Source organism: Micrasema longulum, unplaced genomic scaffold (genome assembly GCF_059751315.1).
Source record: "Micrasema longulum isolate JH-2025_06_02 unplaced genomic scaffold, ASM5975131v1 h1tg002219l, whole genome shotgun sequence".
Taxonomy (NCBI): Eukaryota; Metazoa; Arthropoda; class Insecta; order Trichoptera; family Brachycentridae; genus Micrasema; species Micrasema longulum.
Genome location: NW_028279381.1, coordinates 32214 through 53717, shown reverse-complemented (window position 1 = coordinate 53717; position 21504 = coordinate 32214). Strand labels below are relative to the sequence as shown.

Below are 21504 nucleotides of genomic sequence, written 5' to 3'. Positions count from 1 at the left end.
GTTAAGCAATTTTATCATTTTTAGTATGTTTTTATATATGTATATCCAACATGTGTATTTTTTTCTCTTCATATTTATATTCTATGCCTATATTATGTCAAAGGCAATTTATGCCGTTTATTTAAAAATAAATAAAAATATAAGTAAAATATTTTTTTATAATCCGAAAGGGTTTTCATATATGTTTTACAAATAAAAAATAATCTTACAAATCTGCTTGTTTCAATCGGAAAATAATATAATAATAAGTTTTATCCTCTTGCATGGTAGGTCATAGTGTAATCATTATACAATATCATAATATACGTAGGTACAAAGTTTATACGTTTTTCATATATTTTTAGGATTTAGGTTGTCGAGGGTTGGTTAGAGTTCCTACCCCAGTTAGAGTTTATTTATTACATGGCAAATAAATAGCGAATTATGTTGCGCGAGTGTTACGTCGATGATGGGTTGAGGGACTGCATTTGAACTACATGCTGGAATTGAGTGACTTCGTCAAACTGGACTGACAGACTGAACTGAACTTGTTGGTCTGACTGACCTGCGTTGCCACATCCCGTGGTCTCTTTATATGCGACGTTCCTTTGTAGTTCATTTCATTCTTCAAAGAAGGGACGATGTAAATGTACTGCAGAACGATGCTTCCGATTTCATGTGCAATACTGATAGAGTTGCACAATATGTTATATTGGATTGTATAGAAAATGATGACATTCCTTTTTTCGGTCAACGCATTATTTCAGGTGAAACGTTTGAGCGCGTGTGTCATCGGTTATGGACTATAAACAATAAATATTTTATTCATCCACGGTTTTAGTTCTATTTCGCAAATGTATTGTTTATTCCAACCGAACACGGGAAAATAACATGCCTATAATATCATGTATGTGCTAATATAAATATGAAGATTTCTCAGGCACTCCCTTCCCTGTAGAGTATTTATCACCCAGAGGTGCGTCTTCACAACAGGTGTTGCATTTTGCTTGAGTACGCTGTGGGTGGATTTCTATACCTTAATCTTTTATTTTTTTACTAAACACTTGTTGGAGTTCCGTCTGAAGCTGAAATGTGTGTCCCGAAAAATAGGGTCTTATTTTAACATTCCAAAGAAATAAATGAAAACTTCGAGGCTAGAACCTTGCTCTACTCCAACTTAATTTCCATTTTCTAACAATGAGTTATTAACAACTCATTGAGAATGCCCCCTAAAATTGGAATATTTGGGGAAATAATAAGAAAGCAAATTTCTAAAATTTAAAAAAACTTTCTCTAAAATATTTTAAAAACGTGTCAAATATTGTGCAAAAATGGTGCCGAAAAATCTTACTCAGACAAAAAACAATCAGGGCTGCTATTCCAAATGCTCTCGCAGCCGTATAAAAAGCCTACAAAATACGCGAAATAAAAGTGTTTTCTACGGGCTCAAGAGCGTTTAGAATAGTAGCGCAGGTTTTATCTCACAAGCGCATTTCTGTGCTTGACTCCTACCTATTCTCAAAAGTGAAAAGTGCATTAGAGGGAACACATTTTGTCATTTAACAGGAGTTCTACCTAATCAAATTTGACTACAATAGGGTATTTTCATATCAGGAACAATGTTGAAAATGTATTAAATATTTAGAGCGGATTTTTGCGACTATCAATGCCTGAGAAAAACGTGTTTTTATTCATTATTCATGGATTTAAAAACGAGTTTACACCTACATATAAAACGGCTCGCCTCGCCCCGTTGGCGTTGGCGTCACGTGAGCCACGTCTTGCTGACGTCTTTTTTGCCGCTTTTGCGCTTCTAATAAGCATAGCGTGCAAACAAATGATTGGTAATAACTAATAACCAAGTATGGTTCTCGTGTTTCGTCATTTATTTATATTATTTCTCAAAAGTAACGGATTATCATAAATTGGTATTCACAATTAACAAATCTAGCTCCACCACCAATTATATCGGAAAAAAACTTCTGGAAGTTTGAGATAGAATCGCTTTTCAGAAAAGAAAAAAAAACTCGTTTATTTGTGAAATCGTTTCCTGGCTTGAAAAGTGCTAATTTAAAGAAGTAATTTTTAGAAGTATTTTTTTAGTAATTTGTAAAATTCGTCTCCATATTTATTTATTTATTTATTTATACTTTTAAATTGTTTGTATTCTTTTTTTATACAGAATAATGTTCCCTCACTGGGGTGTCCCGTGCCGAGGGAAAAAAATTACAAAATGTGAAACATGCCTAAGCTATTTAACAAAGTTAACATAATAATAACAATAAAAAAAACGTAATAAATCCAATTAACCTATTTATAATTAATTTAAAAAACAATAAAAAACAAAAATATTCATAAAAAAACAAACCAATTTATACAGACCAATTAAAAAAGTTTCAAAAACAGTGCATACATTTTACCTATTTGTTTGATCCACTCATCGATCCGTGCGCAACCCACCTCCACTATTCATTTCTTAGTAGCAATTCTATAGATAAACTATTTTTTTTTTTTTACTAAGTATAATGTACAGCGCCCTTAAAGTGATTGCTCACGAAAACGGGGCTACAAAAATTGTCGAAATTTATTATTATTATTTAAGGCAACTGTTGTCGACGTCTAAATTGATATATATTTCTTTTGTTTCAGATTTCGTGCACTTCGTACAAAATAAAAAAAAAACTCAATGCCAAAGATTTTCATACAAGAGAAAATGTCCACAAACTAAGATCAACAATTTTTAAGGCTGTGATGACTGGGAAAATGGATATTTCATGTACCTAATTTGTTTTGCTGAGTAATAACGATGTATCGATTAAATGTTGATGTAAAGGAGGACACATCGTGGCTACCATACCCCGATGATGCATTGTCAACGACAGATGTCACCGCATTTTCAACTATAGGAATTTTAGAAGATGAATACAAGAAATTTTCTGATTTGCAAAATACCAGTTTGTTAAGTGATATTGACGGGGAGAACAAAACTACAGATTTTATAAATCAATTTTTTTTCTACGAGGTAGGTATCTTTTTTGTTGTATAATGGTATTGAAAGAATAAGGGATGTCCAAGAATTAAGGCCAAAAATTTCGGACTAGTTTACATAAATACGACACTATCCCCATTATTTTTTTAAGTATTCATTTTTACGATCGATGAACTTGGTGAGCTGTGGCAAAAGGTTTTTGATTTCCTCGACGTAGAACTCCGGCATCGCAATCCTCCAAAATGTTTTCACCTCTTCCCTCCACGTCCTCGTCAGTCTAGAAGCGTTTTCCGGTCAGGTGTTGCTTCAGGTGAAAAATATGGAAATCACTCCGCGCCAGTTAAGAGCCATGGTTGAAAAACGTCAGCGTCGCCAAAAAAGAATAAAGGTCTTTAATTTTTGGACAATCCTCATTCACCAATAATTTTACTATGCATTTTGTTTTGCAATTTTTATAGCACCGTTTTTGTGAAAATCACCTTAGGGGCGCTGTACAATAAACATCCCAACACGCCTTGCAGCTACAGAGCGCATAGGAGGTTAGGATTTTTTTCCCCATTTCCAATTATGCAAAATTTAAGTAAGATACAGTAGCTAGACATCAACAAGTCACTAACACACAGAAATCTAGTTTGGCTTAAAATATATTTTTTAATGACTTATACCTAATTTGATCAGAATATAAACGATTTCAGATTTCAGATATATTCTAGATAGTATACTCGAATCTTGCAGCTACAGAAGGCATGGACAGTTAGACATCCAGACCCTATTTATAGTTTAGGTTTATGTTGATATAGATTGAGTTAGTTAATTTACCTACATAATCTAAAAGCTAATATTACCAAACGTCTTGCAGCTGTAAAGCTCATGGACGTATAGAATTCTAGTGACTAAAAATGATTTTAAAAAACTGATCAAAAAAATAAATACATCTAGCAAAGTAATAAGTTTGGCAATTGTACATGATAAATTGGCACAAATAGAGCATTTTTTTATATTATATTATGGTTAGAAAGATAACAGAAGCGATGATCAATAAGATTAACTGTTATTAGTGGTCCAGCATCCGATATCCTCTATTTATTTGCCGACATCATAAAAACTTAGATTTCGGCTCCAAAGAACGCATATTTTTTTCTGGTAATAATAATGGATTTAGTACGAACTTAATTGATAAAATATTAAATCGAAAATGAAAACGCACAATTATAAATAATCGTTTATTTTGTTTTTTTATTTTTGCACTTCAACAGGCCAGGAGACCCAATTAAAGTTTTGAATTACATAACAGAACACCCAAGCTTGAGAAAGATCACATTTAATTTTTTTGTTCTCACCGGGAATCGAACCTAGAATCTTCCGTGTGTGAGTCGAGCGCCTTAACCACTACACCACGGGGTCCACCAAATTTGTTTATTACTTTAATCATCAGGAAATCGGGAAATAAATGTTGTGCTGCTTAATTGAACAATTAAATCAAGAATAATATCTCTCACGCGCGAAAGTGAGATATTGATTTTCATAAGTCACATTTGAAAGGCATATTATTTTGTCACTTCAAATTTATAAATGTGATTTTTTATTTTTTATTATGTTTGTATTATATCGGTTAGAACATCAAGTCATAAGTATTTATTTTAATTCGTTTCTTAAAAAACATTTATCATTAAATATTTATTCCAATCTCTGTACATCTTGAGAAACAAACTGTCCATAATATGAATACTTTAGAAATGGTTGATTGCGTCTGTCACTTATAGGCCCGTTCCACATGTATCGTTCCAATTTTTTCGGCCCGGTTAAATAGGGCTGGGTATATTATTTATTTTTTTCAGTAAAATTTTCGTAAATTTTTTATCAATTTTCAATAATAAGGATTGGCGTAGATTCTTATACATTGGCTTATTTAGTTTAAAAAATTTATCCAGCAACAATAAGCCAGCATTTTATGCTAGTAATAACAAATTTTAAAGATAAGGATGATAAATTTAATAATTTGGTAATATATAAATGACATTTTTTAAATTGGCCTAATTTTCATACTGGAAAAATATCAGCTAAATTTTAAATTAGAATCAAAGAACATGTTAGATGTGTTTTGATTTTAACCGCGCGCAAGAAAACATTTTTCGTCTACAATTTCCCGTAGGGCTGACTCACTGAAAATCTTCTTTTATCCAAAAACTATGATTATCGTAATCAAGAAACGGGTGTAGAAATTTAACATATTTATATAAATGAACTTCGTTTAGAGAATCTAGAAATATTCGAAATAAGTAACACCATTAAACTCACCATAAGAAATAATAAGTTAAATTTAACTTCAAGTCCTTTTTTAAAAATATTCCCATTATGATTTATATTATCTCCTTTCTCTCTCATTATTTCATCCTTCTATTCTTATCTAAATATGGTTGATTCGCCGTATCTTTACAAAATATTAGTTTCCGTTGTCCTCTTCGCTATACCAGATTGAATTCCCTTTTTTATATACCAAATCGTAAAAACAACTATACCTCGAATTCATTCATTAGACGTACCCGTAAAAATTATAATGGACTCAGTATTGATGTAGACATTTTTAACTGCACGTTTTTCATGGAGTCGATTATTTGGGATAGTTGCTGAATGTGCATCTTGAGTGGTTTATGCTATGTATATGTGCCGCAAGTAATGTATATGTGTGTGTATGTATAATATGTGCGTTCATGTGTGTGCGTGGATTGCTCGGAGTGTGCATTCGGTACTTTTATTTATTTTAATTTATTATCAACGATACCCTCAACGGAAAACGCAAATGTTAACAATTATTCGTTTCTGACTTGAATTTCTTATTTATATTTTTTTTTGTCAGATTTAATGTTTACACCTTTTGCATAATTTATAAAAACTTAATTGGTCTTTGTATGTTAAAAAATTGTAATTTAAAATAAAAGACGAGTGATATTTAAATCCACAAATTTGGAATATCCAGTGACCGTTTTCATCGCTTTCGCGACATCTTAGAGACTCGTATCTTTATTAAGGAGTTTAATGTATTTATACAAAACAGAAGTAAGGATAGAGAATTCAAAATTATTTGAAAGTAAATTTAAAAAAGTTATTTTTATCTTAAGGATCATTTTAAAAATTTTTTCGGGTTAACTAATATATGTGGCATTGTAATTTGAAAGTTTCCTTTGCGAATTGAATTTTTTTGGAAGAAGTGTATTTAAATTAAAAAAACTTCAAATGTTTCGCTTATCATCATTTAGTAAAAAAAAATCTGATAATATTCTAGGGAAAATTATTTTCAGGCGTTGCCTAGTATGTGAAATAATTCAGTCAGATGAATCTCTTTACAACAATAAAGATTTCAGCTCTTTATCTTCACTAAAATCAACAAATAGAAGAATTATAGAAATGTGGTCGTTCAAACATAGGCAAAATGGTGAATGTTACACAGTGTATAAAGTGGCCACTTAAACCAGCCAATGACAGGTCATAAGCCCTGTAAATGCCTAGACTTCCATATTCCCTTCTTTAAAGTATTCTCCATCCCTTTTGTAATTCGTTAAAAAGAGAATAGATTACTTTAGTCAAAAGTCGATTTAATTAATTTATTAAAATTAGCTTACTCTCTTTTGTCAAACTTCAATGAAACTTTCCCGAATCAAAATGAATTAAATTTGTGAATGGAAACGGAAAAAACACATTTGTTAAACTCTCGTTACTTTTACTTTCTTTCGAGTTAACTGTACGCGATAACTTTACATTTTGAGACACTTTAAGTTGTTTGAGAATTTCGCTCATCAATCATTTTATCGAAGATCGCAGACGAAAACTCCAATCATTATTATGTTGAATCATATATTACCGAAAATTCGACGTTTTAAAAGCACAAATAAAATGTAAGCGTAAAACTAATTAATTGTAGTTTTATGATGCTAGACGTAAATGCTAGAATATTATTTATTATCATTTTCTTTGACACTTTATATACTTATACAATATATATACATATAAGGGCGGGCATATTGCCTTAAGGCAATTTCTTCCTACCTACCCAAACCGTTCAGTTTGAGAAAATTATAAATACATGGACACATTGAATCTTACAATTTTATACAAAAATTAAAAGCAAAGATTAACCAAAAAAAATATATTAAAAAAAAATAAAATGAACACTATACTATGAAGACAGGAGAGGGAATGGGAAGGAAAGAAAAAGGATAAAAGAACAATTTAAATATTTAGATAGTGACATTTTAATCTTGATTTATATGTAAATAAAGAAGAGGCGTCTCCAACATTAGTGGGTAGATTATTCCACAATCGAGCGGCTACTACTGTGAAAGAGGAGGCAAGAAAGTTAGAGCGATGACAGAGTATTAAAAGGGTTCTCTCCTTACTAGAACGAAGAGATAATCCGTGTTGTGAAAGAGGTTGGATGAGCCCTCTCAGATAAACAGGCGAAGTAATTTTATTTAAAATATTGTTAAGAAGTGATAGAATGTGAATGTTTCTTCTATGCCTGATACTGAGCCAGTGTAGTTGCGTGCAATACTCGGTTATGTGGTCAAATTTGCGAAGATTAAAGATATAACGAATAAAAATATTCTGCAATCGTTCTAACTTATCAAGCAATTCAGAGTTAGCATCTGGATAACATACATCCACATAGTCAAGGAGTGGAGAAGTAAGCTTTCGACTAATGTTTGCTTAACATTAATTGGTAAGAAGTTCTGTAATCTTTTAAGTGAGTGCAAACTGCTATAAAGTTTACGACTAACTTTGTTAACCTGATCGTACCACCCTTAATGCTTATGCATGATAATACCTAAGTTTTTGACTGAAGTCAAGAATGGAATTTCTGTACTATCTATTTTGAAAAGAGGAAGTGTGAAAAAATTCACTTTTGAATACATTTGTTTACTATCAACAAGTACAATTTGGGTTTTTGATGGATTTATGAGAAGGCCATGTTTTTTTGTCCATAAAGAGATATGCTCGAGTGCAAGGGATATTACTCTATGTGTTTCAACAATGTCGACGGGTTCGAAATGAATATACAATTGCAAATCATCGGTAAATAAATGGTACGAACGGGGGAGATATTCTAGTTGGTTTATTTCTATTCGTAATATTTTTTATTTGGATCAGTTTCAGTGCTGCAGAGCAGCGTTTATTTTATAATTAAAAAATACATATTAGAATTTGTTACCCACTAAGTCTAAAGACTTTTCGGTGAGACACATTTTTTTTTATGACAGGTTTATATTACATTTATTTTATTTATATTTTACAGATTTATTTATAAACAGGCACTATAAAGTATCTAGAAGATATTTCTTCAGTTCTTTTTTTTCATTTGAAGATTTTTCATGTTAATGATGGTTTGTGGGAGATCATTGAACAATCTTGGAACAACGCAATTTAATGTTCGCTCTCCGAAGTAATTTGTGATTCGGGGAACAGACAGGGAGCCCTTAGTTTTTAATCTAGTGTTGTGAGTGTGGGAAACTCTTTTTTTATATTCCGGATCAACAAAGTGATCTACAATCAATTTGTAGTCACAAAGTTGTTTTACCGGCAGGACATTACAGAATTTAAAATATACACCTTCGCCCATATGTTTCGCCTCGCGGATTATGCTATCCGGTACAATCCCTCAACAGTCTCACCTGAATATCACAAATTTTACCCAGATGAGACCCGAGACACGCACTCCGTAAGATATAATGGATCAAGCTTTGAATGTGAATTATTTCTTTATGTGGGTATTTTATATTACTTGTAAATGTGAATAAAGTTTTTTAAAGAGCTTAGAAGAAACCTCATAGGATCCGGAATCTGCAACACAACCACGGGACCACACCTCGATTCTCTTTACGGAAATCTCCATCGATAACTTTGAAATAAAAAAATCAGTCATGGCACGATAAATTATGACCTTCGAGCAATATCAGACTAGTAAAACCAAAAAGATATTGAAAGATAAAAAATGTTTGTCGAAACAGTAAGTTTGAAATAAAACGGCAATGTCAAAAGTTTTCGTATTTCCTTGAAACTTTACGTAAACACAAGTGTGTACGGTCAGTTTTTATAACGGCCGTAACCGCCGTTTAAAAAAACAAATTAATGCCATCCACAATTTTTTTGTTGAACAAAAAGATTAAGTATACATTTTATATTTGACGCACTAACTTTGGAGTTGTTTATTATATTAAAATAAACAAAAACAACTTTGTTTTCAACAACTTATTTTTTACACTGGATTAAAAGTTCTTCATGTTAAAAATAAAATAATAAAATTTAACATCTTGGAAACCTTAGAAATGAATAAAACGATTCATAATTCGAAAAAAAATTTATTGAGCAAATAAACAATATTTCCTTTAGTCCACTCTTGTCAAGTTTTAAAGATCGTACCCATCTCACATTACGCTTCCCAACCTCACACGACAAAAATAATTGATTTATTAGCAGCATACGCAGCATTGAAAAAATAAAATAGTATAGAATTCGTTGATTAGTTAAGTATACCTTGATTAAGAAGCTTGTATACCTTTGAAACCGGTGGTAGTAAAAACAAAAATTAAGTGGTTAAAAACAATTATTTTTATTTATTTTATTAAACAGATTTAAATTTCAGGAAAAAAAACAAAAACATGATGTGTACCTACGTTAAGGCTATGCCTTTGTGTATGCTTTTGTTTATTTTATTTTATATTTGTTAACGTTTCCCTCACTAAGCATCCAAAAATTACACATGATCCGAACGGGGGGACCAAACGACCCCATCGCCTTTTTGTATATGGCATCAGGAGAATAAAACGTTGGAAGTGTTTATGACCGTGCAATAATTTATTCATGTTTTCGCGTACACATATTCAACTCATTCATGTATTTTATTCATTTTTTTAGTTTGCCGAATACTTATGTACATAAAGTAAAATTTACCAAATCGGTTTATGGGGGATTCGAATCCCCCCTTCGGTCCAGCTAGGTTAAAGGGGCACTTGTGAACTTCTGGGAATCTGTAGATAAAGTCAGGACACAGCAAAATATACAGACGCGATCAGTGGGGAGGATTAATTACCCTGGCTCCACCAATCACTCAAAGCTAGCTCAAAGTAACTTTACCTTCCTGGCTCCGAATTTTTTAATCAACTTCCGGCAGCCATAAAGAACTCCACAAAGGCTAATGTATTTAAAAAAAAATATTTGCAATTGGTTGCTGCACATCGATAGGGACGAGGTTCTAGAGTTCGAGATTAGCAATTAGCAAAAATTGACAAATCTGCTAACTTTTACTTTTATTTGCTTTTTACTTTTCTATATTCTTATGCATTTTTGTATTATTTAGATTAGTACTCACTCTTATTTGGCATATTATTTATTGCTCCTAATTCTTACTAGAATATAGAGTGAGTTTCTAGAAACCATATCTCAATTATCATTTCAATTATGTTTTTATACACATATTCTTTTTCTATTGATTTCAATGATACTATTATTTTTTTTTTATAATGCTACTTTATTATATTTTTGCAATTTTATTTTGTTGATTTCAATGAAAATATTATTTTGTTTATTTAAATATAAATTAATCTAAATTTTTATAATTTATATTTTAATATTTATGTCTGTTTATCATTTTTAGACTGTTTTTTTGGATAGTTATTTTATGGCATCACATGTCATTATAATTTAATTTAGTTAATTTTACCATGTATTTTTAATGTTAACTATTATGGCTTGACACGGGCGCAGTATTAAAAAACTTAATAAGTTCATTAATATTTAAGTAACTGTAATTTTGAATGAATAAATAAATAAATTATAAATACAATAAGAGAAGCTGAAGAAAAATTGAACATCAAAAAACCATTTTTTTTTGCCTATTTTTTAGTTTTTTGAGGACTTGTGTATGGTAATAAAATAAACTATAATTAAGGTATATTTTTATGAAAACGTCTCAGATGCGGTCCATTATTTATATGTTATTCCTTTAATTCCTTTAAAACCTCCGAGTTTACTCTAAGGTATTTGCGCTTTTTTAGTTAATATTTATTAGTGATGAGTTAATATTTATTAGTGATGAGTACACCGATGCGGGAGGTTAGTTAGGTGCATGTGCATTATGTCCTCTATATGGATGTACGTATTTGATATAGAATTTCCAAGAATAATTTGGTATCAGCCGAGTGTACGGACAAAGTAGGTGATTGCGTAGAACCAACATCTCGTTAGAAGCTGTCGTGGAGTTGTAAAATATCGCCCCACCTCCGGTTTACGAGTATTTACTTAGAATCTATTTCAGCGCGTCTGAATTGAGTGCTCGAGATTTTGGGAGTAAATATTATTATGTCGGTGGCCCAGAGAAATATGCGGCCTAATTTAATTAAGACATAAATCAAAACGGAGCAGAGACAAATAGAGGAACTTGTTTATTCATGGTTAATAGAGCGTTGAATAATAACTATTACAGAATACTTGTTTAAAAGCTTCGATTTTAATCATTTGAAACCTATTTACTATTAAATCAAAGCAGTCATCTATACAACAGTCCCCAAATAGCTATCAACTACAAACTAAATATTTTAAATAAATACTCAATAAATTAAAATGAACACATGAATATTAATTATGTATTTAGATCGGGTCATGGTTCCGAGGTAGTATTGTGAACTCACGGACCAAAGGTCCCAGGTTCAAATCCCACTCCACCACAACTCGATTTCTATTTTTCCAGCACAAGTTATTTACGACTTTTAGGAAATGGTCTGAAAATTTAAATATTTGAGTTAATAATAAGAATTCTAATATTCCTCTTTTTTAATGAAAATAAATAATGTAATTATGTTTTAAATTACGATTTTTAGTTACTAATCACATAATCCTTCTATTATGTTTTTTATTTAAATTGTTTTTTTTAAATAAATTTTTCATGTAAAAATCATTTAACATATTCAGTAGAAAGTTTAAACAATTCAAGAATAAATGTAAAAAACAAATTAAATTGCATTGTATGTAAGAATAGCTATATTTTTTTATAAATAAATAAAACAGAATGTTAAATAAATACCCTGCATTACATAAGTTACCATTCTTTTTTGTAGTAATATTATCCTAAAATAAACTTCTAGCACAAAGTAAAATATTTTCTTGGCTCGTTGATATTTTTGTCAAACTGTTGAGATTACCGTTGTCTTAAACATGATAGGTTTTGCAAAAATATATTTATTTTTCAATAACTACTAACTTAACAAAATAACATAAAACTATGTGGCGATGACAAACAAGGGCAATAAAATTATGGTATACAATAAATTCACAAACACGATAAACATATACGACTTTGAGATAAACCATGCCAATCCATTCAACACTATTTTAGGGACGAAGAGATCTATGAAAAGTAAGAAGATCTATCCCAAAGAATTTCAAGCTGTGTGTTGAACTGACTAATCCACACATTCTGGATATTGAGGCATAAAAACAAAACCTGCTCTTAGAAGATGGAACAAATAGCAGATTTTGAGTTCTGGTATATAGTGATATAAAAACATCGTATAAAAAGTATCATCACAATATAGGAAATGAAAAAGGAAACAATAAGAACATGAATCTTTTTTGTAATGACGTGTATTACATATTTTATTTTACTGTTAACTTTAAATTGTTAAAATTTTATTTTACTTGTCATTATTTTTGTAGATTATGATTAATAGTAAAAGTGTAAATACATTTTCAAACAGACGTTGCAATTGAACGTGGTTATGCAGAAAGCAGCCAGTCCACAATTTTGAAAAAATGAGATAGCGGTGTTATCGGGTACAGTCAGGTCAACTCTATGTTATGCTAAAATGAGCCGGGCCGCTTTCATACAAAAAATTGTAATAATCATATTCTGAAAATAGTGTCGATCACAAAAACAATGCGTACAAGCCTCGCCTGTCACTTAGGACCTTCCGTCGTCGTCTCTAGAGGCTCTCTAGTCAATGTCACAGAAATAATAATTATTGCAACTGTTCTGAAAGATAACCGCAGTTTCTTTAAATGATTACATAGGTACACATTTACCTAATACACGTAACACTCGAGAATGCGTACACTCCTCGCCTGCTACGGTCTGAGTTTCCGTCAGCAATTCTACAAGCGCACTTGCAGACTTCCAGATGAAGACTAAAGCTTGTTCCTCTCTCACAAGCTTTCCAAAACCTATTTCGATTACATTCTACAAAAAATACTGATATTTTAGTGCCAAACAAAATATATCTAAGACCTTTTCAAACAATTACGAGATTTCTCTTCCTCAATAAATTAAATTATATGTGACATCCTAGGACAAGAAACAATAAACTAAACTAGGATCTTAACACGGGACAAATGTCCGGTTCTTTGAAATATTACATAAAAAATACAAGGGTACAAAGTATACACAGAAAAATAAATATCTCAACTTCAGTAGACGTCATTTAAAAGGGCATAAAACAATAATTGACGATATACGACACTTTTGAAATAAATGAACACGTTGCAAAGCCGAACAATAACATCTGAAATTGCTAGTCGGTATACAAAATTAACCAATAAAGCGTTCTTTGTAAAGTATTATTTTAACCCGCCAAATCTTCGGAACGAAGTTAGTAATTTAAATGCGTTCTGTAAAGAATTATTTAATAAACGAAATATTGCTCAATTTAGTTTTGGCCCCAACAATACATGTAAGTATAATTTTAAGTAATACTAAAATACAGAGCATTTAAAACAATATTATTCATTTATAAATTAAGAAAGTCTACAAAAGATACTACTTATTTATTGTATATGCAGACAATTGGTAGAATTCCGTATTTAATTTGGTGATGTATCCAAAATAAAACAAGTTTATTGGATTATAATTGTACTTTATTTTTTATAAAATATACTGATCTGTTTGAAATGTCCTAACAAGACGAAACGCGTCACAATATATTCTTTGTATATTTTATAAAAAATAAAGTAGAATTATAATCCAATAAACTTGTTTTATTTTGGATATATTACCAAATTAAACTACTTATATTAAAAAAAATATTACTAGTTATAGAATTATCGACAAAAAATAATTATTTGGTATTGGAAATACTTTGAACCCCTTATTTTTTTTTATATATTTGATTATTCGCTCTTTTCGCCAAGGCGCTAATATCTAAGTTTTACTTTTCTATGGCTGGCTGCTTTCTGCATAGCTATGTTCAATTATGCCTGCTCCTAAATTATTGAAATCCATATGAATATTGCATGAAAAAATATATTCTCAAATAAATAAAAAATACTTAATTAATTAATTTATTTATTTATTAACGGACATTGTCCATGTATACAATTTATATGGTTTAAATATTACAATAAAAGAATAGTTTAAAACATAAAAAAAAAAGAAAGAGGCATTGACAAACATAAGGGACATCGAGACAAGATCTGGACTATTTATTTAGTGCTCGTTTAAATCGTTGTAAACTTAAACCAAAAAAGTGCAGATCTTGTCTTGGGTTAACAATACGACAAAGACGGGTCATTGGAGAATTTAGGCCATAGTTTGTTCTATGCTGATCGATGAACAGTACTTCATTGTTTCTCAATCTACGAGTCGGAATATTGAATTTTACTTGTCCCAGTAATGATGGAACATCGATTATACCATTTAGTATGCCGAACATATATATGGAGTCAATATTAGTTCTACGTTTTTGTAGACTAGAAATATTTAACATTGACTCTATTTCAGCATAAGAATAATTATCTCTCTCTAGTCTGAGCATCCACGCTATTTTTCGAAGCAAGCGATGTTGGATCGGATTAATCGTTTGAGAGCAAACAGCCATTGAATATAGCGCTGTTAAATATTTATGCAACTTGAAAACCTATCGGGTTTTCTCTCAATTAGTGGTAAGTTATGTAATAATTTCTGAATTGGATTGATCACATTAGTAATCAGAATAAAAACATTATATTCTTAATTGCGATTGATCGTTTAAGAGCACTCCTTGCGGCATAATAATGTTATGTACTCCTCGCTTTGAGAACTTAATACGCTTTCATATTGAAATAACACGTAGCACGTCAGGTGGGGAAACACACGGCAGTTTACAAGTTACAAGAGGAGAGGAGTCGTTATTGAAAATCTAGCTCTACGGTTAAATATATCATCTACGTTTGCGCCTAACGAACTTTTATCGCTTTTGTATTCAAAACATCACGCAATACGAAATGTACGTAAATCATCAGTGAATCTGTAATTGAGTTCTGATAATGAATAATATTAACCTATTTCGATATATCTATATTCTATTTTTTATTAATTTCCATAGTTGCACGCTAGATTATGAGAAGCGTATTAATCCAATATTATTTATTTATAAATTTATTGCAAAAAAATAATACACATACTTAATAACGGGGAATCTATATAAAAACAAAAAATGTAAAATGAAAACGGAGTGTTCTCTGTTTATGAAAGTCTCCATCTAACATGGCACAGCCTGTTCTAAGATGGAGATTTTCTATCTCTAAAGCATAAGTAGTCCTATACTGATAAAACAATAACATAAAAAAGAAAAACTAAAACTACTTAATTATAAATGCCCAGCTAATCAAACGTAAGAAATTAAAAATTCTTATTATACAAATATAAAGTATATATATGTACCAAGAAAACATGTTACTTAAACATAAATAATATGGTAAAATTTATAATAAAACAAATATAAAGCAATGAAATACATAAAAATATAAATAATATATGTACCAATTATATATATAAAGTACTACAATTTTTGATTGACATATATTTTTCAAAAAAATCTCTCGCTACACTATTTATATTAATGCACTTTATTCATATTTAAAGCGTTAACACTGCGGTCAAACATTTTACTAAATGTTATAAAATATTTGTATATAACCACTTATCGACTTTTCTATGTCTACCGGTTTCGAATCGTACCTGTCTCTTCGTCAGGACACTAACTAAACCAACATTCGAAACCCACTCATACACCTTCACCATAGTTAACATATTACAACAGATATGAATAACATTTAAGATAAGGTAATATCAAAGTCTAAGCATGTACAGGGCTTATGACCTGTCATTGGCTGGTTTAAGTGGCCACTTTACACACCGTGTAACATTCACCATTCTGCCCATATTTAAACATGTTTATTCCTTTAATTCTTTCATCTGTTGATGTTTGTGAAGTTAAAGAGTTGAAACCTTTATTTATGCGTGTGAGATTCATATAATTAAATTATTTCAACAGATGAAAGAGTTGACGGAATATAGATGTTCAAATATGGGCAGAATGGTGAATTTTACACAGTGTGTAAAGTGGCCACTTAAACCAGCCAACGACAGGTCATAAGCCCTGTACATGCCTAGACTTCTATATTACCTTCTGTTAAATGTTCTTCATCTCTGTTTGTAATATGTTAATGTTAACAGCTCCCCAGGGAGTTAAATCCAGTCCGTGTCTACAAAAAATTGGACAAACTCAAAATATTGTTCACCTCAGTTGTACCACAAAAATATAAACTCGAAACTGGTTTACATAAAAAAGTCGGTAAGTGGTGTTATACAAATATTTAATAACATTTGGAATATACTTTTTTTGTATGCGAGATTACACCGATTTATTAGGTGCTTACCTACCCATAAAATTACCGTTTTAACTAACTGACCTATTTGAATGCATTTTTTTCTTTAAAGTCTTCTCATTTTCTTTTCAAAATCGGTTTTCACTGTGTTACTGTTCGGATATTTTATTTATTTATTTTATTTTATTAACATAAACGGCACATTTGGCTTAATTTTTAAAAATTAAAAAAAAAAAAAAACATGTATTTCCTTATACCCAAGATTTATGTAAAAAAAATTAAATCTAAAAATTATACAAGATTTATATTTAAAAAATTAACATAAAAAGTAGTGTTTCATATAGCTGGGCAAAGTGTACAAAAAACTTTGAATATTATGAAATGCATGAATAAATAAATATAATTACCATTCACCATCTTTGAAAAAGTTCAAAAGGTTTGTTCTATAGGAACAATACCCTACACTAAATATAACAGATATGTGGGAATAACTATTGCCGAGTTCATGAAGTCTATTTAAAACGGCATTACAAGTATACACTGTCCGTGAATTGTTGCTACAAAACTAATATTTATATTTATTTATCATCATATTATTCTCTTTCCACACGTAATGGTGCATAGGGCACTGATTTGGCTCACCAACCGCAGCGTATCTTGATATTTTTTTTGCATGGAGGTAAGATGATCAGTTCGGATATTTAAATGATTTTAACTACGGAAATGTTGAATATTCGCATTATTTTAATATAAGGATTATTAATGTTGTGTGCGAGCTGAACACCGCAAGAGAAACCCCGGCATGTTTTTGGTTCGATCGCTTCTGATCGAGAAATTTCGACCTCAACCATAAATTCCGTGGAAGACCGGAGACTTAAATTGAATGTGAGGAATTTTACCCGGTACAGGAAGCGGACCCATCTCAAAATACGACTAAGCGAGCAGCAACTTTCAATGTAAGTGGCAAAGCGATGTTAAGTTATGAAGCCAGTAAAGTAAAAAAGCTTGGAATACCCCCATGACTGGATTGGACGCCCGCGGCAAGCTCGCGGGAATGCCTGCATTGCTTTGCTGAATCGAAACAGAAGGGGATTCTTAGTCGGATCGCTACTTGCGATGAAAATTTAATATTTTCAATGTAAAAAAACAGCTTTATTTTTTTATATTTAAATTTTCGATGTAGTTATCTCCTGTCCACATCCAATAAACATTTCTTTTAGTAATATAAGATATTACTATACCAACTTGTAAATGTAAATTCATCATTATCATTTACTTTCCGCACCAAATAGTGCATAGAGGACTGCACTGGCATACAAATCGCAGCGTATCTTGGTCATTTATGTTACATGAAAGTGAGATAATCAGTCTTACGTTTCAGGTTTCGGGACTATGAAATATTCTAGTGTAAAAACACCTTCTGTAAATAAATGTCGGGAATCGAACCCGAGACAAATATAAATATATAAATTACAGACGTAAAAATGTGTAGGTAAAAAAACAAAACAAAACAAAACAAAACACGACACTGGCTATAACACCAAAGTAGCGCGGTGAAAAAAGAAACAAAAAAGAAGAAGAAGAAATCTAAAGTTTCATTGTTTTAATTTAAAAACAAAGAAAATTGGTAGTTTCAGATGTACTATTTAAATATGTAGTATTGTTGTTATTTAAAAAAAAAAAATATTTTACATTAAAATTATAGGTTGAAATTATCTCATTTGGTATAAAAGTTATGATGTTTTGTAAATCTCCCAACCACAAAATCTTGTTTCCTGAGCATTTCGTTCCTTGTGACACCCGTGATTTATCCCCATGTACAAATTATCATGATTTGCATACAGAAAACATGTTTGCAAAGGATTTATTTTAAACCAACTCAACTACAGTTCAATCGGAAGTGAAATATTTTAAATGATACGCGATTTTATTAAAACTCATTATAAGTCAAGAGAATTTGACAGTTCTTCCGCGTTCTGTTTTCACACAAAATGTTAAAAGTAAGGCTTAAGAACTGCTGACTTTTAAGATCATCGTCTGTGTCGTACGCGTCCAGTGTAGCATGAGTGCATGAATGACAAAAACGGAGCTATACAAAGCGAATTAGGCCGAAAGTGTCTTTTTGTCGGGTTCTGTTACTTTCCGTTCAATGGTTTGAGCCTTAAATTCAACAGACAAAAATGAGACCGATTTACTTCGAAAATAAGGCTGAACTTCCTATGCACGAGTTTGGCTTTTCACAATAGGGAGGACTGATTAATAATTATTTTTTGAATAATTTCATTTATCAATCGGCAGATAAACACACGAATCAGTGCACCATGAGACCGACTAATCTCCACTCGATTTCTTTAAGCAAAATTTTCACCAACGAGTAGGAACCAAATAAATAAAACCAAAGAAGAAAATAATAAATAAGAATCCACGCACCCTTATTTTACCGTACCGAGTGGATTAATGCGATACGTGTAAAACGGGCCCGTACATGAGAGAAGAAAAAAAATATTTTTAGAATAATACTTATAACATATTGCAATAAGAAAAGTATTTTAAAATAGAAATTCTAAAATTAATTGAAATATGCCCGGAACATAAAATTAAGAATAGTCCAGAACCCACATACGCACACCAAACAGAAGGCGACTAAACTACTCTTAAAGCAGTAGTTTTACGTTTCGACCCATTAGTTTCTTTGTAGACGTCGCTCAGTACGCAACTTCCGATTTGAATTCAACCATGCCGTGTTGTGTCGTTTTAAAGTGTAGAACTACTGCTGGGATAAAAAAGAAACAGAACGGGATCGCATTTCATGTGTAAGTAGCCAATACATTACTTAAAAATTAAATTATTTTTCCATCTGTCAGACTGTCAAAGAAAACAAAATGGACATTTTGTTAGTGTTACCATGGTAGTCAATTTTTTTACGCTACTTTGGTCATCATATATTATTTAACATGATATAAAAATATCCGATTTAGGTAAAATAAAATTTGGTACATATTGTAAGTTCCAAGTTCATTAATTGATTTTTTGTTTTATTTTTTATTTTTAAATTTCATAAAAATTACATGTTTTTTTAAAATTCTATACATATCTACTTTTACACATCTAGTTAATGTTATCACTGTAACTCTTCAAAAAAAAGGGCTAACTCTTATTAAACCACCCTTCCTTATCAGCTCTGTTACGTCAATCAATGTTCCGCGTTTACAATAAACATTTTGGGATCTTTTAAAACATATATAATTATCTTACATTTGGGTAGTGATTATATTTTTCGCCATCTGGCCACATTACGCGGCGATTTCACGCATGCGCGCGGTGAAAGTGAGTCAAAGTAGGGGGTTTTTCGGACACAGTCCGATGTATCCAAATATGATTATACGCTCCCTGGACTCTTCTTAATTCTATGGCTCTGAATAAATAAAATGATAAAAAAAACACTATTTTAGGTATTCTTTAAATGGAGATGTGGAGATTTAAGGGCCAGGACTGTGTTCATCATTGGACACGAAAGAGCTGATGATGATGATGACGAACATCATCATCATTTGGCGGCCTCCGTTGTGTAGTGGTAAAGACGCTTGGCTCACGCACGGAAGGTTCCGGGTTCGATTCCCGGTGAGAACACAAAAATTACAATGTGATTTTTCTCAAGCCTAGGTGCTCTGTGATGTAATTCACCACTGCAATTAGGCCTCCTGGCCTGTTGTGGTGCAAAAAAAAATATGTAAAAATGTAAAAAAATGTTAACATTTTATTTATTTATATATTATCGTATTAACGTCAATGTATCAAAGTGTTTGCTTATTTCTTTTTCGCGAGGTCGACATCCCATCCCATATCATTATATATTAGAAAACCAACCTGTTCAGAGAGTTGATACCGAACGCGATCTGGGTGTTATTCTTGATAGCAAACTTACATTTGAGAATCACTTCGATGACATACTGACCCGTGCACATAGAAACCTTGGTTTTGTACTTCGTACATGTCAGGTATTTAAAGATATTGCGTGTATTAAAATGGTCTACTTTGCTCATGTTCGCAGTTTGCTCGAGTATGCCTCTTCTGTTTGGTCTCCACAATATGTCACACATAAAGAAAAGTTCGAGAAAATTCAATGGACATTTCTTAGACATCTTAACTGGAGATGCAGGTATACCAATTGTATGTCTTCAAAAAACACCAATTGCTCACTTTAGAAGATCGCCGTCTACTGTTGGACATGGGGGTGCTTCATGACATATTTAGTGGACGCCTTGATAGGCCGGCTCTTTTGTCGGAGTTATCATTAAATGTCCCCGGCTACCGCACCCGTCACACGTCGAGCTCTCTATTTCATGTGCCAGCAGTTCGTACGAACTATGCTCAGAACTCTCCACTTATACGTTTTGCTAGTAAATATAATTTGAACTTTCCCCTTATTAATCCATTCGATAGTAAAAAAATAACATTTTAAATGCGCGTCTTAAAACATACTGTTTTGTCGTATACTTAGTTTTAATAATACAGTCTTTTTTATCTTATTTTATTTTATTTTATCTCTAATTCTTAATATTTTGTTTACATTTATATTTTCGATACTTGACACTTGTGCAATATTTTCACACATGTCCACCCTCATTCCAATATAACACCCACTCACCCACCCTCTCACTCACTTACGCTAACACAAACACACTAGTATGTATTGTACGTGTATTTAATGTATTTCTGTGGATATCTATCATTGGTTTTATTCTCTGTATATTTTATTTGTTATATTTTTGTTACATGTATTACTATTGATATCCCCAATAAATTAAATAATAATAAATAAAAAAATGCCCAGGGATCATTTACAAGGACGATATACATCGTATGATAGAAAACTATTTACATAATTTTATATCCTGTAATTATTG

The 21504-nt window shown here is 31.3% G+C and overlaps 1 long non-coding RNA gene across 1 annotated transcript in view; it reads left to right on the top strand.

The window, feature by feature from the left end:
- LOC148272711 (uncharacterized) overlaps positions 1–12686 on the top strand; it is a 78074-nt gene extending 65388 nt beyond the window's left edge. The window contains exons 2-3 of the long non-coding RNA XR_015824792.1: positions 2629–3001; positions 12354–12686. This is a non-coding gene — a long non-coding RNA (uncharacterized LOC148272711). The remainder of the gene's footprint in view (positions 1–2628; positions 3002–12353) is intronic.
- The last annotated feature ends 8818 nt before the right edge of the window (positions 12687–21504 follow it).